Source organism: Dasypus novemcinctus, chromosome 17 (assembly GCF_030445035.2).
Source record: "Dasypus novemcinctus isolate mDasNov1 chromosome 17, mDasNov1.1.hap2, whole genome shotgun sequence".
Lineage (NCBI taxonomy): Eukaryota > Metazoa > Chordata > Mammalia > Cingulata > Dasypodidae > Dasypus > Dasypus novemcinctus.
The window spans coordinates 98,412,623-98,430,500 of NC_080689.1; the positions used below are offsets into that span (position 1 = coordinate 98,412,623).

Below are 17,878 nucleotides of genomic sequence, written 5' to 3' on the forward strand. Positions count from 1 at the left end.
TCCTAGGTAACGTATATGGCCAGAAGGAAAGCTAACTAATATAACATGGTAATGAATATCATAGTGAAGGAAGATCATGTGAAATATGAGTATGTGTAATATTGCATATATTAAACTATTTCTTGAAACTGAACAAAGGTATGTTAATGTTAAAATATTTATCAGGTAAAAATATAAACTATGGGCAGTAGTGTATAGGAATATATTAATAATCTTCCATTAATGGTAAAAACATGAAATATACTAAGTGAAAGAAACTAGAGATAGATACTGCATATTGTTTGACTCCATCAGTATTATATATATATATATACACACACACACAAATAGAGAGACAGAAACAGAATAGCACCTATGGCAGATGAAGGATAGAGAGATTGAGAAGGGCTTATTAAGGGTTAGAGGGTTTTTTGTTTATTTATCTGTTTATTATTATTTTATTACTGAAATAATGCTCTAATAATAAATGAAGTGATAAATGCACAACTATGTGATCATACCAAATACCACTGATTGTACACTTTGGATAGATTTTATGATTTTTGAAAATGTATCAATAAAAATTATTTTAAAAGAACTGTGAAGAATTAAAAGATGCCTCCTATCTGTATAAAATAATCCTCTGAGATGACAGACTTGGCCCAGTGGTTAGGGCGTCCGTCTACCACATGGGAGGTCTGCAGTTCAAACCCCGGGTCTCCTTGACCTGTGTGGAGCTGGCCCATGTGCAGTGCTGATGCACGCAAGGAGTGCTGCGCCACGCAGGGGTGTCCCCCATGTAGGGGAGCCCCCGCTCAAGGAGTGCACCCCGTAAGGAGAGCCGCCCAGTGTGAAAGAAAGTTCAGCCTGCCCAGGAATGGTGCCGCACACACGGAGAGCTGACACAGCAAGATGACACAACAAAAAGAAACACAGATTCCCATGCCGCTGACAACAACAAAAGCAGATAAAGAAGAAGATGAGGGGAGGAGGCAAGATGGCGGCTGAGTGAACTTCCCGGTTACTAGCTCCTGGGGGGAATCGGCTGGGAGGCGTCGGAGACTCTTTGGGACCGGGCTGTTTCAGGATTTTTCCTGGTCCGGAGGTGTCTGGACATCGATTTGGAGGGAAGGTAACAGAGAGGATCCGTCTGTGAAATATACATGGAGATCCCAGCTACGTGTGGAGGATTCCCTCCTTGGGTAGGCGGAGCCAAGGCAGCTAGCACCGTGCCGAGCCACAGCGGGTGGCGGCCAGGGTAGCCTAGCTGGGCCGTGGTGGGCAGCGGGCGGGGGATCCGAGCCACGCCGCGGGGGGTGGCGGGCGGGAGAGCCGAGCCACGCTGCGCCGCGGCAGGCAGCGGGCGGGGAAGCCGAGTCCAGCGGAGCCCAGCCGCACCGCGGCGGGCAGCGGGCGAGGGAGCCGAGCCCAGCCGAGCCTAGCCGCGCCGCGGCGGGTGGCGGGCGGGAGAGCGGAGGCACGCTGAGCCGCGGCAGGTGGTGGGCAGGGAGGCCGAGCCTGGCCGAGCCCAGCTGAGCCGCAGCAGGCAGCGGAGCCGAGCCCAGCCGCGCAGCGGCGGGCGGCGAGCGGGAGAGCCGAGTCGCACTGTGCCACGGCGGGTGGCGGGCGGGGAAGCTGAGGCAAGCCGGGCCCAGCCGGGCCCAGCCGAGCCCAGCTGAGCCGCGGCGAGCGAGAGAGCTGAGCCCAGACGAGCTCGGCCGAGCCCAGCCGCGCCGCACCGGGCGGGAGAGCCAAGCCGCGCTGCGCCGCGGCGGGCGGCGGGCGGGAAAGCCTAGCCCAGCTGAGCCCAGCCGAGCCGCGGCGGACGGGGGAACCGAGCCCAGCCGAGCCCAGCCGAGCCCAGCCGAGCCATGGCGGGTGGTGGGCGGGGGACCCGAGCCCAGCCGAGCCCAGCCAAGCCCAGCCGAGCCGCGGCGGGCAGCGGGCGGGGGACCGGAGCCCAGCCGAGATCAGCTGAGCCCAGCCGAGCCTGGCAGCAGCGTTTCTGTTCTTTGTTTTTTGGTTTTCTTTATTTTTTATTTTCTGTTGTTGCTGTTGTTGTTTTTTTTTTTAATCCTCTCTTTCTTGTCCCCACTATTCTTCTTATACTATTTTACCTTAACAATATAATAGGTCCTACAGGAAATACCTCACATTTGCTGGGTTTCCTCACCCTCCACTGCCTCATTTCTCTGTGAATAGATTTAGCCTATCTACACTATCCTCTTTCCCCTACAACTTGATATCCTCCACCATCTGCTATCTCTCCTATATTCCATCTCCCTTTCTTTGATCCACGAAGTGTCTAACTCTTAATTTCTAATACCTTTGTTTAGTTTTCCATCTGGTATTCATCCCTGAAACTATTACCTTTCTTTTCTCTTTCCCTCTCTCACGAAAACAATAGCCTCTTAGTACGTACCACATTCCTCCCATATTCAGTCGTCTACCTCATTATAGGTACTTTCCTACTACTATAACTCTACACAATTTACATGATCTAACCTCCATCCTCCCAGAACTCATATTGTTGCTTTGTTAACATATATCACCAATACTACTTCACACTTTTTCCTTCCTTACACAATTGCCTTTCCCCAGCACTAATACTTTCCTTTAAAGTGAGCTTAACTAGCAATAAGAAATTGGAATAAGAAGAACAAAGTGACAAAGAGAAGATATAACACTTACGCAAAAACAACAGCTAATTAATCTCCAAGACTAGACAAAGAAGCTAAGGAACCCATTAAACCCGTCAAGAAAAAATGTTGACAAGACAGCAACAAAAATCTACAAACCAAACCAGTAATCAGGAAAACATGGCTGAATCCAATCAACAAACTGAAAATCAGGAAGGGGGGCAGGACTTCGCACAAGCAATGAAAGATCTCAGAACATTTATCACCGACAAATTTGATGAAGTAATGAAAGAGGTTAACAGCATGAAGACAACACTTGGAGGGGAAATTGCAGACATGCGCAAAAAAATAACAGATATGATGGAAATGAACACCACAGTTCAAGACATCAAAAATACACTTGCAGCAAATATCAGAAGACTAGAAGAGGCAGAGCAGAGAATTATTGATGTGGAAGACAGTGCATTGGAAATCAAACAGATAGTAGAAGTGGTCAATAAAAAGGTAGAAAAAATCCAGATAGGACTTAGGGACCTGAATGATAACGCAAAACGCTCAAACATATGTATTATAGGCATTCCAGAAGGAGAAGAGAAGGGAAAGGGGTCAGAAGGAGTGTTGCAGGAAATAATGAATGAAAACTTCCCAAATCTACTGAAAGAGACAGATGTACATATCCAAGAAGCACAGCGCACTCCACTGGTCATAAACCCCAACAGGCCCACCCCAAGACATATACTTGTCAAATTATCCAATGCTCAAGACAAAGAAAAAATTCTAAAAGGAGCAAGAGAAAAGAAAACCAACACATACAAGGGAAACTCCATAAGATTAAGTGCTGATTTCTCATCTGAAACGATGGAGGCAAGAAGGCAGTGGTATGATATAGTCAAGGTACTAAAGGAAAAAAATTTCCAACCAAGAATACTCTATCCAGCTAAACTAGCATTCAAAAATGATGGAGAGTTCAAAATATTCACAGATAAACAGAAACTGAAAGAGTATATCAACAAGAAACCTCCCCTTCAAGAAATTCTTAAGGGAGTTCTGCAGGATGAAAGGAAAAAACAGGACAGTCAGAGATGGAGGAGAGTGTAAAAGCAACAAGAAAGACAAAAATAGAAGAGGAAAATAATATAATACAAACAAAATATAACAAACACAAATCCAACCAAAATATGGCTACCATAAATAACTCTCTAAACGTAATAACACTGAATGTCAACAGATTAAACTCACCTATCAAAAGATTCAGACTGGGACACTGGATAAGGAAATATGACCCATCTATATGCTGCCTACAAGAGACACATCTTAGACCCAGAGACTCATGGAGGTTGAAAGTGAATGGCTGGAAAACAATCATACAAGCAAACAACAACCAAAAAAAGGCAGGAGTAGCTATATTAATATCAGACAAAATAGATTTTAATGTGAAACAATTGTGAGAGACAAAGAAGGATACTATATTTTAGTGAAAGGGACAATCTGTCAAGAAGATCGAACAATCATAAATATTTATGCTCCTAACAAGGGCGCCTCTAAATATGTGAGGCAAACGCTGGAAAAACTAAGTGAAAGAATAGATGCATCTACAATTATAGTGGGGGATTTTAATACACCACTATCAACTCTGGACAGAACATCTCAAAAGAGAATCACTAAAGAAACAAAACATTGGAACAGTATATTAGAAGAGCTGGATCTAATAGACATATATAGATCATTACACCCAAACACAGCAGGATATACATTTTTCTCAAGCGCACATGGAACATTCTCCAAGATTGACCATATGCTAGGCCACAAAGAAAGGCGTAATGAATTCAGAAAGATCGAAATCATACAAAACAATATCTCTGACCACAGTGGAGTCAAGCTGGAAATTTGCAAGGGACAGAGACCCAGACTTCACACGACGATTTGGAAATTAAATAGCACACTCTTAGAAAAACAGTGGGTCAAAGAGGAAATCTCAAAAGAAATCAATGACTACCTTGAAACAAATGATAATGATAACACAACATACCAAAATTTATGGGATACAGCAAAAGCGGTACTGAGAGGGAAATTTATAGCCATAAATTCATATATCAAAAAAGAAGAAAGAGCAGAAATTGAAGAATTAACTGCACATTTGAAGGAATTAGAAAAACAACAACAAAGTAACCCAACAGGAAGAAGAAGGAAGGAAATAACAAAGAGAAGAGCAGAACTAAATGAAATAGAAAATAAGAAAGCACTTGAAAAAATAAACAAGACCAAGAGCTGGGTTTTTGAGAAGATCAACAAAATTGACAAACCTTTAGCGAGACTAACAAAGAAAAAAAGAGAAAAGATGCAAATACACAAAATAAGAAATGAGAAAGGTGATATCACCACTGACCCCACAGAAATAAAGACTATCATAAGAGGATACTTTGATAAACTATATTCCAACAAAAGTGACAATTTAGAGGAAATGGACAAATTCCTAGAAACACATAAGCAGCCCATACTGACGAAAGAAGAAATTGATGATCTTAACAAACCAATCACAAGCAAAGAGATAGAATCAGTCATTAAAAATCTCCCAACTAAGAAGAGCCCAGGGCCAGACAGCTTCACAGGTGAATTCTACAAAACATTCCGGAAAGAACTAACACCAATCCTGTTGAAACTATTCCAAAAAATCGAAACAGAAGGAACACTGCCTAATTCCTTCTATGATGCCAACATTACCCTAGTACCAAAGCCAAACAAAGACACCACAAGAAAGGAAAATTACAGACCAATTTCTCTAATGAACCTAGACGCAAAAATACTTAACAAAATACTTGCTAATCGTATTCAGCAACACATTAAATGAATTATACACCATGACCAAGTGGGATTTATTCCAGGTATGCAAGGATGGTTCAACATAAGAAAATCAATCAATGTAATACACCATATAAACAGATTGAGAGAGAAAAACCACATGATTATATCTATAGATGCAGAAAAGGCATTTGACAAAATACAGCACCCCTTCCTGATAAAAACACTCCAAAAGATCGGAATACAAGGAAACTTTTTGAACATGATAAAGAGTATATATGAAAAACCTAAAGCCAACATTGTTTACAATGGCGAAATACTGAAATCCTTCCCTCTAAACTCAGGAACAAGACAAGGATGCCCATTGTCTCCGCTCCTATTTAACATTGTCTTGGAAGTACTTGCTTGAGCACTGAGACAAGAACCAGATATAAAAGGCATTCAAATTGGAAGGGAAGAAGTCAAAATTTCATTATTTGCAGATGACATGATCCTATATATAGAAAACCCTGAGAGTTCTTCAACAAAGCTCCTAGAACTCATAAATGAGTTTAGCAAAGTCGCAGGTTATAAGATCAATGCGCAAAAATCAGTAGCATTTCTGTACATCAATAATGAGCAAGATCAGGAGGAAATCAAGAAACAAATACCATTGACAATAGTAAATAAAAAAATCAAATACTTAGGAATAAATTTAACTAAAGAGGTAAAAAACTTATACATCAAGAACTATACAAGATTGTTCAAGGAAATCAAAGAAGACCTAAATAAATGGAAGAATATTCCCTGTTCATGGATAGGAAGACTGAATATTATTAAGATGTCTATCCTACCAAAACTGATCTACACATTCAATGCAATCCCAATAAAAATCAACACAGCCTTCTTTAAGGAACTAGAAAAACTAACTATGAAATTTATTTGGAATAGAAAGAGGCCCCGAATAGCCAAAGACATATTGAAAAAGAAAAACGAAATAGGAGGAATCACACTTCCTGACTTCAAAACATACTACAAAGCTACAGTAGTGAAAACAGCATGGTACTGGCATAAGGAGAGACACACAGACCAATGGAATCGAATTGAAAGTTCAGATATAGAACCTCATGTATATAGCCATATAATATTCGATAAAGCCACCAAACCCTCTCAACTGGGAGAGAATGGCCTATTCAACAAATGGTGCCTGGAGAAATGGATAACCATATGTAGAAGAATGGAAGAGGATTACCATCTCACACCTTATACAAAGATCAACTCAAGATGGATCAAAGACCTAAATATAAGAGCCAAGACCATAAAGACCTTAGAAAGCAGTGTAGGGAAACATTAACAGGACCTTGTAATAGGAAATGGCTTCATGAATATCACACCAAAAGCACGAGCAGCAAAAGAACAAATAGATAAATGGGACTACCTCAAAATTAAAGCATTCTGCACCTCAAAGGAGTTTGTCAAGAAAGTAAAAAGGGAACCCACACAATGGGAGAAAATATTTGGCAACCATATATCTGATAAGAGACTTATAACTTGCATATATAAAGAACTCATATATCTCGAAAACAAAAAGATAAACAACCCATTTAAAAAATGGGAAAAAGATTTAAACAGACACTTCTCCAAAGAAGAAATACAAATGGCTAAAAAGCACATGAAAAAATGCTCCAAATCTCTAGCTATCAGGGAAATGCAAATCAAAACTACAATGAGATACCATCTTACTCCCATAAGATTGGCAGCCATGAAAAAAACAGTAGAATACAAATGCTGGAGAGGATGTGAAGAAAGGGGAACACTCATCCATTGCTGGTGGGAATGCAGAAGGATCCAACCATTCTGGAAGACAGTTTGGCGGTTTCTCAAAAAATTATCCATAGATTTGCCATATGACACAGCAATACCACTGCTGGGTATATACCCATGAGATCTGAAAACAAGGACACAAACTGATATATGTACACCAATGTTCATAGCAGCATTGTTCAGTATCGCCAAAAGTTGGAATCAATCCAAATGTCCATCAACAGGGGAGTGGATCAATAAAATGTGGTATATACACACAATGGAATACTACTCAGCTGTAAGAATCAATACACTACAATCGCACGTGATAACATGGATGAACCTTGAGAATCTTTTTTTTTATTGACTTTGTAATAATATTACATTAAAAATATATATGTGAGGTCCCATTCAACCCCACGCCCCCGCCACCCCTCTCCCCTCCCAACAACACTCGTTCCCATCATCATGACACATCCATTGGATTTGGTAAGTACATCTTTGGGCACCTCTGCACCTCATAGACAATGGTTCACATCATGGCCCATACTCTCCTCCATTCCATCCAGTGGGCCCTGTGAGAACCTTGAGAATCTTATGTTGAGTGAAGCAACCCAGGCATTAAAGGACAAATACTATATGACCTCAATGATATGAAATAAGTTAACTGCCTCAGAGAGCTAGAGTCTGGAAAAGTGGCTTACAGGAAATCGGGGGGTGGAGGAAGGATGTGGGTTAATGTCTGCAGGGGTGGAATCTGTGATGAGCTGGCAGTAAGTATGAGCACAAAGAAGGGACAAAATGGGGGCAAGGGGTTACCTTTGGGTGGGGTTTTCTGGGTTTGAGGGGGGCTGGGGATGGGAAGAGGGGTAATATGGTCCAAGAAATAGGTGGGAGGGAGGGGCAACATACGAACATGGGAGAGTGTCAGAAGTTCGTTGAGAACTAAATGTTGAGTAAAACGTATCAAAGTATAAGTAGGAGGGTTACCTGGTTAGGACGCTCAGGGGGTATGGTCTGATGCGGGATGGACTCCGGAGGGAATAGCTGAAGGCTCATTTTGCCAAGGTGGGTTCTACCATTGGGTGGGGTGGACCCATATCCTGGGGAAGACTAATGCCATCGAATAGAGATAACTGTATCTCTCGTGAGAAAGCACGGCTCCCAGGGCATTAGATTGGCAGGCATTGTGGGCCCTAAGGGGAGAGGAAAATGGATGTGCAATGGATGGAACAAAGGTAAATAAGGGGGCAAAAGAGGAGTTATGTGAGAGTACACGAGGATGAATATAAAACAGCTAATATTACACCAAAAACATATAGGGGACGACAGACTAATAATGAAAACCATAAGACAAAACATAGGATAACTAAAAAATTTAGAAAACTGTACAACCTAAAGTATGGACCACCTAGTAAGCACAAATGTTACCTTGTTTGAAAACTATAGTTTCGGAATCTGTACATCAGTTTCAGGAAATATGATATGAATAAGTTAAAAGATTATTGCTGTGGAAGGGAAAGGTTTTATGGTGGATCTGGGGAAATACTGTATATTGTATATATGAATTTTGGTGATCTAAGACTCTTCTGAAGCTGACATTATGTTGGGATTCACTTTACGGGAAGTTTTGGATCACAGAGTGGTTCAACAATGGCAGTGGAGGAATACTGATATGGGACGTTATTGACAGGATATATATGGTTGACAGGGAGTTATACAGGGCATATGCCCAGGGTATATGGTAATGTCTATATATACTCATAGTGGAAACAATTAAAAACAACAGCTGGGGGGGTACTGGGCTCCTGGCCAGGGGGGTCTCTGTTGTGGGCCCTGGGAGAACAGCGGCAATCCTCCAGGTGCAACGGCAAGAACCAGGAAGGAAGGAGGGCCCAACAGTGGGCTCTTGATACTAATGGCTACATTTTTGAGCCTATACACCTGCAATAAGAACAAGGCCTAGAGTATCATTGTGCCTGGGGGTTTCCTCCTGACAGCCTTCATGTTACTCAAATGTGGCCACTCTCACAGCCAAACTCAGCGTGTAGATGCGATGCATTCCCCCCAGCGTGGGACACGACACCCGGGGATGAGCCTCCCTGGCACCGAGGGATCACTACCACATACCAGCTGAAGAAGCAACTAGAAAATGACCTTGAATTAAAGATTCAATGCGGAACAGCAGAATATACCTGTCTACATATAATAACATGACTTCGGGAAGCAGTTTGACCTAATGTAAGGGGGAAATGGAAAGGAGAAATGAGATTATCAGGCTGTGAGTCTCTAAAAAAGAGTCTGGAGGTTGTCAGAAGGAATACCCCTATGTACAACTGAACAGAGTCTAAGAGACAGATAAGGTAGATACAACCCCAGGTATTGGTTCTTTTGAGGGATAAAGAGACCCACGGGTTCTATGGTCATGGCAGAAGGGGTTCACTGCCATGACAGATGGCCCTTTTTTGGAGCTGGTGTTTCTGCGTGATGGAATTGGACTCAGAGGGGATCTCTTTTCACAAGACTTGCATGCTACTTTATTGGACTTGTAGTTGGTGCTGGGTTTAAGATATATGTAGGGGATTTGAATCTCTGGACTGATAATATGACACCCAGGCCCAGAGCCTCAACAGACTTCAGCTCCTACACTTTGATTTATTGGACTTACTCCACTCAGCTAACATGGAGTTGAAGAAGGTCAACCACCACAACATGGAGCCTAGAGTGTCTACAACTAGAAGCGGAAGGAGTGCATCCAGTACCCATGTGGAATCTAAGCCCTCACTTGACATAGGTGTGCAATGGACACAACCAATCCAATGTCCACAGAGAAAATGTGGAATGGGTGTGGGAACGGTAGCCATGGGGGCTGCTGGGTGTGGGGAACGGGAGGAAGAGATGAGATGTGGAGGTGTTTTCGGGACGTGGAGTTGTCCTGGATAGTGCTTCACGGACAATTACGGGACACTGTAGATCCCCCCAGGGCCCACTGGATGGAACGTGAGAGAGTCTGGGCTATGATGTGGACCATTGACTATGGGGTGCAGTGATGCTCAGAGATGAACTTACCAGGTGCAATGGATGTGTCATGATGATGGGAGAGTGTTGCTGTGGGGGAAGTGGGGGGCGGGGGTGTTGGGGTTGAATGGGACCTCATTTTTTTTTAATGTAATTTAAAAATAATAATAATAAATAAATAATTAAAAAAAGAAGAAGAAGATGAAGCAAATAGACACAGAGAACATACAACTAGGGGGAGGGATGATGAGAAATAAATAAATAAATCTTAAAAAATAAAATAAAATAATCCTCTGAAAATAAGGGCCCAAGTAGAATATGGGATGTTTCTCTTGATAACTGAGTTTCAGCCCCAGATAAAAAAGGCATAATCCTAAAATGTAAAGAGAGAACATTTAAAATAATAAGAAGAAAGAGCTAAAGTTTAGGAGTTTCCATGCTCTGAGGAAGAACTAAAAGCATCAGAAACGGAAATCTAATTTTTTGTTAGTGCTTTGGTTGGTTGGCATCAGATCTTTGACCAGATTATTTGAGAAAAATAGAACACCAAGAGAAGAACACATAAGTAGCTGAAAGTTGGAAGAAGGCACAATTATGCTGGTTTTGCCAAGGGAAAGGAAGCACATTTTTTTGGCCCCTGGAAACACACCCTAGTTATCAATCAACTGATTATTTTTTATTTATTATATAATTTGTTAAATGAACTTAACTGGAGTATGGCCTATGAACAGAAATGTGCATAAATCATAAGTCTACAGATCCAGGAATTTCCACAAAGAGAAGACTCCCTTGAAATCACTCCCTGATCAACAATGAGAACATGATCAGCACCCCAAGACTCTCCCAATCATGAGGCCCCTGTGTCTCCCCAGAGGAAACTGGGATAAAGACTTCTCAAACCTTAATATGGTTTTGTTTCTTTGGAATTTGACATAAATAGAAACATAGTGCATGGTGCAGACTAGTTCCCAAGGGCTTGGAGTAGAGGACCGGAAAGCCACCAAGAAACCTCTTATTTTTTTCCTGGTGTGCACTTTCCTGGCCTGACAGCAGATGGCGCTGTTTGACAAGCAAACCTCTGCTCAAACAGTGCTCAAATGCAGAGGGGAATGCATTCAATGAAACCATGAGCTATCAGGTGGTGCCTAAGCAATGTCTGGCAAAGGTCCCTTCTGGGTGAGCAAAACCTCACAGTAGAAATACATTGATTACCTATCAGCTGCCCCCTCAGCTTTCCCAGGGAGGAAACAAATCTCTCCCCTCTGTATTAACAGGAACCAGTCCTGGTCAATAAGGAGGGGCTTTGAGAAGTCAGGCTATCTTTAGCACTCTGCCAGCACCCAGGTGGGAACAGTGGCACAGCCATGCCCAGTCTGGATGGGTGGGAAGTGTGGCACCCAGCAGATCAGATTTGTCATCCAGAAGCTGAACTGGCAGTAGGCTTGTCCCTGTCCCTCCCCTTTCCTGGGGACATGGACCTGGCAGCCCTCTCTCCATAGCCATCCACCAGGGACAGGATGACCCAGAGCTGTGTGCTCTGTGAGTGGGGTCGGGTGCCTTCAGCAGCAGTGGCCTGAGTTACTCAAAGACCCTCCCTGCAGAGTCTCCTCCTCCTTACCCCTCTCTTTTCTGGGTGCTGCCTAGCCCTCTCCTGATCTCCAGATCCCTAGAACTGTTCTTCCAGACAGTTGCTGCCTATCCTCTCACCATTTGTCAGGAGAGAAGTGATCCCTGTAACTGTGTGATCTTCTATACTCTCGCATTCAGATGAATGCATTGAATTCATGACTTACCCCTATTTGGATGATCAGCTCTCACACATATGAAACTTATCACTGATGCCATGGTGGGTGTGCTCTTCTTGCAGATATGCTGCATGGGTATCATTTCTTGTTTATCCAGGCCTTCTTCCCTGCCTGAAATAATGGCAAAAACTAAATTGGTACAGGGTGATGGACTAACAGGCAGAGCTAAATGCTCTCACAAAGATGGAGAAAGAGCCAAAAGCTGGCTGAGGAACCTGCTTTGGGGAATCAGCAGACCAAGACAGTGCTACACAAGTGCAACTCCAAGGAGGGTGAGGGACAGAAAGATGAAGAAACTGAAAAGACAAACATGAGATACCAAGCCCTGTAGTGATGAGGAAGGGCTCCCACACACACACATGAGACATTGAGCTTGGTTAAAACCCCTGGGTCATTACAGCCAACTGAGAGGGAAAAGACATCTTCCTCCCCGTCAGCTGTTTCAAGGGAAAAGGGAGGAGAGGTGGGTGCTTTTATTCAGAGAATGCTGCCAGCACAGTCCACTTTGAACCTCCAATCTGGAAATTCAACACAGGAACACAGGTAAATTGAGACTGACATGCTGGAAAGGTATGATGACTAGCACCATCTCTTGCCTGGTCTGGAGATTGCATGGATAAACACTGTTCTCCACACAGTCTGTATCCAACCCCTGGGAGAAAATCTGTGCCCACTAGTGAGTCTTTCACCTGATTTTGAAAACATAAATTGGGCAATTTTAAAGACTGTGTATAAAATGAACCAAATGTCTAAGAAGTGCTATAAATAAAAAACATAAAAACAATAGGCAAGGGAGAGAAATCAGCCATTGGAGTAAATTCACCAACATGTTCAGATGCCTAGACAACAGGAAAAACATTACAAGCCATACTTGGAAAGAGGCCCAGCCAAAAGGACAAACTGCTTATCCTGAAGGCATACAGGATTTAAGACAATAAATCAGTCATAATCATACAACTCTTCTAAATCAATTCAAAGAATTTAAGGAAACTATGACTAAAGAAATAAAGGATAATAAGAAGACCCTGGAGGAGCGGAGGTGGCTCAAATGATTCGGTGTGTCCCTCCCACATGGGAGGTCTCAGGTTCAGAGCCCTAAAAAAAAGATGAAGAGACACAGAGTGCACACAGTGAACAAACAGCAATTGCAAACAACAAGGGGAGAGGGAGAAATAAATAAAATAAATCTTAAAAAAAAAAAAAAGAAGACACTGGGAAAGCATAAAGAAGAATTTGAAAGCCTGCAAAGAAAACTAACAGACCTTATGGGAATGAAAGACACAATGGATGCGATTAAAAATACATTAGAGGGGGAAGCGGCTGTTGGTCAATCAGTTGGGCTCCCATCTACCATATGGGAGGCCCTGGGATCACGTCCTGGGCCCTCCTTGTGAAGGCAGGCTTGCCCACATGCTGCGGAGAGCCAGCAGCCCAGGTGTCACAGAGTGCAGACCTGCCCACCAGTGCCACCAAGAGCTGACTCAGCAAGGTGATGCAACAAAAAGGGAGACAAGGAAAAAACACAGAAGAGCATGCAGCAAATGGACACAGAGCAGACAACAAGCAAGCTGCAAGGGGGTGGGGAATACATTAGAGGCACATAAAAGCAGATTTGAATTGCTTGAAGACAAATTCATGATTTTCAAGACAGAATGTCTGAACTGGAAAACACAGGAGAACACAATCAAAAAGAAAAGAAAAGGAACAGAGTTTCAGAGACTTGAATGACAATAGGACACACTCAAATATTTGTTATTATTGGAGTCCCAGAATGAGAAGAAAATGGAAAAGGGGCAGAAAGAATATCTGAAGAAATAATGTCCAAAAACTTGCCAACACCTATGAAGGACACAAATATCAATATCCAAGAAGGACAATGTACCCCAAACAGAATAAATCCAAATAGACCTACCCCAAGACACCCACTATTCAGAAAGACAAATATCAGAGCTAAAGAGAGGATTCTGAAAGCAGCAAGAGAAAAGGAAAGCATCACATACAAGGGAAACTTGAGAAAATTAAAAGCAGACCTCTCATCAGAAACCATGGAGGCAAGAAGAAAGGTGTACGATGTATTAAGGTACTGAAGAAGAAAAACTGCCAGCCAAGAATGCTGTATCCAGCAAAACTGTCCTTCAAAAAAGAGGGTGCATTCAAAGTCTTCAAAGATAAACAAAAACCCGTAGAATATTTTACCAAAAGACCAGATTTGCAAATGATACTAGAGGGGGTGCTGCAGCCTGAAAGGTAAAAATAAAAGGGCCAGAGATTTGCAGAAGTGTTTAAAAATGGAGATTATTAGGAAGGCTAAACTGAAGTATGAGAAGAGAGACAACAGAACGATATGACAGCAGAGAAACAAAGGACAAGAGGATGCAGTAAGTCATGCCTGTACAGGAATAGCACTGAATGTTAATGATTGAACTCCCCTAGCAAAAGACATAGACTGATAGAAGGGATTAAAAAGCACGTGAACTCTGCATATGTTGTCTACAAGAGACCCAGCTCAAGTGTAAGGACACAACCAAGTTTAAAGGGAAAGGTTGGAAGAAGGTATTCCATGCGAATAGCAACCAAAGAAGAGCTGCAGTAGACCAGATCAATGCAATTTAAGAATCTTACAGAATATGAGAAACAGATGCTCAGCGGAACTGGCGCAAGGGCCAGGCGGGGCGGGAGTGTCCGCAATTGTCGGCTGCAGGGAGCCCAGCTCTGGGCGGCTTTGGGCAGGCAAAGGAGTGGGGAGGAGGGAGAGGAGAAGACCCCGCGGCGGCAGAACCGCGCAGACCCCGCGCTCAGACTGCCCTGGCCTTGGCGCCCCCTGCGGAGCCCCAGCTGGCCCGGCACTGCCCGGGACCCCGCGGCGGCCCAGAGGTCTAGGGCGCCCTCTGCCCACAGCCCACAGGGTCCCAGGGACCCTGCCACGCAGATCCCATCCAGAAGGCCTCCGCCCGGCTTCCGACACCCCACATGTGCGGGGACACCCCGGGGCTGTGCCGTCAGGACCTCCGCGCAGCCCCCGCCTGCTCAGTCCCTGGACGGCCCCGCGCCCACCCCACCACCACGCACAGCCCCACTCCCACCCCGCCCGCCCCGCGGGACCCAGCTTTCCTACTCCCCACCGCCCGCGCCCCCCGGTGTCCCCTGCGGCGCCTCCTCCCCAGCCCGCGGGGCCGACCCCAGGGGCGCCGCCCACCCAGAAGGGACTCAGCCCGGCCAGAGGCAGGGTGCACCCGAGGAAGGCTGCGGCCAGCACCGCGCCTCTGTCCCGCACGCTCGCCCGGGCCGCACCGCGGGCCCGTCCCCGTCGTCTCCCGCCCGCGCCCCGGGCCCGTCCCCCTCGTCTCCAGCCCACGGCCCGGGCCCGTCCCCCTCGTCTCCCGCCCGCGCCCCGGGACCGTCCCCCTCGAATCCAGCCCATGGCCCGGGCCCGTCCCCCTCGTCTCCCGCCCGCGCCCCGGGCCCGTCCCCGTCGTCTCCCGCCCGCGCCCCGGGCCGGTCCCCCTCGTCTCCCGCCCGCGCCCCGGGCCTGTCCCCCTCGTCTCCCGCCCGTGCCGTGGCCCGTCCCCCTCGTCTCCCACTCGCGCCCCGGGCCCGTCCCCCTCGTCTCCAGCCTACGGCCCGGGCCCGTCCCCCTCGTCTCCCGCCCGCGCCGTGGCCTGTCCCCCTCGTCTCCCACCCGCGCCCCGGGCCCGTCCCCCTCGTCTCCCGCCCGCGCCCCGGGCCTGTCCCCCTCGTCTCCCGCCCGTGCCGTGGCCCGTCCCCCTCGTCTCCCACTCGCGCCCCGGGCCCGTCCCCCTCGTCTCCAGCCTACGGCCCGGGCCCGTCCCCCTCGTCTCCCGCCCGCGCCGTGGCCTGCCCCCTCGTCTCCCACCCGCGCCCCGGGCCCGTCCGCCTCGTCTCGCGCCCGCGCCGTGGCCTGTCCCCCTCGTCTCCCACTCGCGCCCCGGGCCCGTCCGCCTCGTCTCGCGCCCGCGCCCGGGGCTGCTCCCCCTCGTCTCCAGCCCGCGCTCTGGGCCCGTCCCCCTCGTCGTCTCCCCGCCCGCGCCCTGGGCCCGTCCCCCTCGTCTCCCGCACGCGCCCGGGGCCCGTCCCCCTCGTCTCTCGCCCGCGTCCCGGGCCCGTCCCCCTCGTCTCCAGCCCGCGCCCCGGGCCCATCCCCATCGTCGTCTCCCGCCCGCGCCCCGGGGTTGAGAAAGTCCCATTTATCCTTTTTTCCTTCATTGCTCCTGCTTTCAGTGGAACATTTAGGAAACCACCACCTTCCACCAAGTCTTGAAGATGTATCCCTGCATTTTCTTGTATGAGTTTTATGGTTCTACTCTTATATTTCGTTCTTTGATCCACTTTGAGTAAGTTTTTGTGTAAGGACTGAGATCGGGGTCCACTTTCCTTCTCCTGGATATGCATATCAAGCTCTCCCAACACCATTTTTTAATAGACGGCTCTGCCCCAGCTGGGGCGCTTGACTGCCTTGACAAAAATGACCTGACCTGTGATGTGAGGGTCTGTTTCTGAGTCATCCATTCCGGTCCATTGGTCTATATGTCTATCTTTATGCTAGAATCATGTTCTTTTTACCATTGTAGATAGGTGATGTATTTTTTATTTTAATGATAGGTGGAATACATATTTACTCTTTCTGATTTTCCCTTTATTTTTAAAGAAGTTTTAGATTACATAACAGAAATACAGGGAAATGCCAATACCCCATCCCCTTCTCTTTGTGTATTGTCCCGTTAGTAACATCTTTGATGTGTGGTACTTTTGTTACACTTGATAAACAAATATTGAAGCACTGCTCCTAACCATTCTATTGTATCCATTAGGGTTTACGCTGTGCATCATACAATTTTATAGGTTTTGACAAAGTGTATAACGGCCTGTATCTGACACTGCGAAATCCTGCAGGAGAATTCCAATGCCCTGTGTTCCACCTATTCTTCCCTCCCCCTCCACTCAGAGCTTATAGTAACCAATAAGTTTCAATTCTTTAAATAAGGTTCAGAGTTACATGCATTAACATTGAGGGTCTCATACATTGCTCTGTTTCCTTTTATTAGGCACTGCCTATAGAGAGATTCTTGCCTATTTGAGAATGTAGCCGGACTCTCCAGGATTGGAGTTCATTATTTTCTTGTTTACTGTGTGAATCTTCACCCACTCAGATAACACCCTGTGACAAGCTGAACACCACCATATTCCACAGACGCATGCCCCAGGCGCACCCTTTCCCCCGTATCGCCCACCACTGACACCCTGAACCCATGACCCTCCCCTGCCATATTTGCCAAAAGAACATTCCCGCCACTTTAGTTTCAAGCTCAGACCTACACCACTCCCCAGAGCTCGCCTGTTCCTTCCTGCAGTCCTCCCCGCAGTTGCACCGACAGTCCCACCCGGCCCACATCCTGATGGCCTCACACTCCAGCACTGTCGACCCCACCCATCTGGGCTCCACCTTCACCCCATCCACCTCAGCACAGGCTCTGCCCAGGGCGAGCATCCACTCACCCAGGACCTCCCTTCTGTCTCCTGATAACCTCGGCTCTATACGCTCAGGTCATATCAGTGAGGTTAGTGACTGGCTTACACGACTCAACCAAGCTTTTATGTTTTTATTCAAGTGTATTTTTAAATTTTTAATTATTCCTTATATTTTTAATTATTAAATGTACAAAATAAAGTTTTGAAAAATAAGGTCTTCAAGGTTCGACCATGTTTTCTCATGTCAATACTTTATTCCTTCTTAAAGCTGAGTAATACCATTCCAGGAAATACCACATTTTTGCATATCCATTCATATGTTGATGGACCCTTGGGTTGAGTCCAACTTTTGGCAATAGTGAATAATTA

General features: G+C 45.8%; 1 long non-coding RNA gene across 1 annotated transcript in view; it reads right to left on the bottom strand.

Annotated features, from left to right (window-relative positions):
• The window catches only part of LOC139436709 (uncharacterized), a 31,022-nt gene extending 16,006 nt beyond the window's left edge, over positions 1 to 15,016 (bottom strand). Inside the window, exons 1-2 of the long non-coding RNA XR_011646051.1 lie at positions 14,645 to 15,016; positions 12,011 to 12,133 (exon numbers count right to left, since the gene is read on the bottom strand). This is a non-coding gene — a long non-coding RNA (uncharacterized lncRNA). The remainder of the gene's footprint in view (positions 1 to 12,010; positions 12,134 to 14,644) is intronic.
• Between the last annotated feature and the right edge of the window lie 2,862 nt (positions 15,017 to 17,878).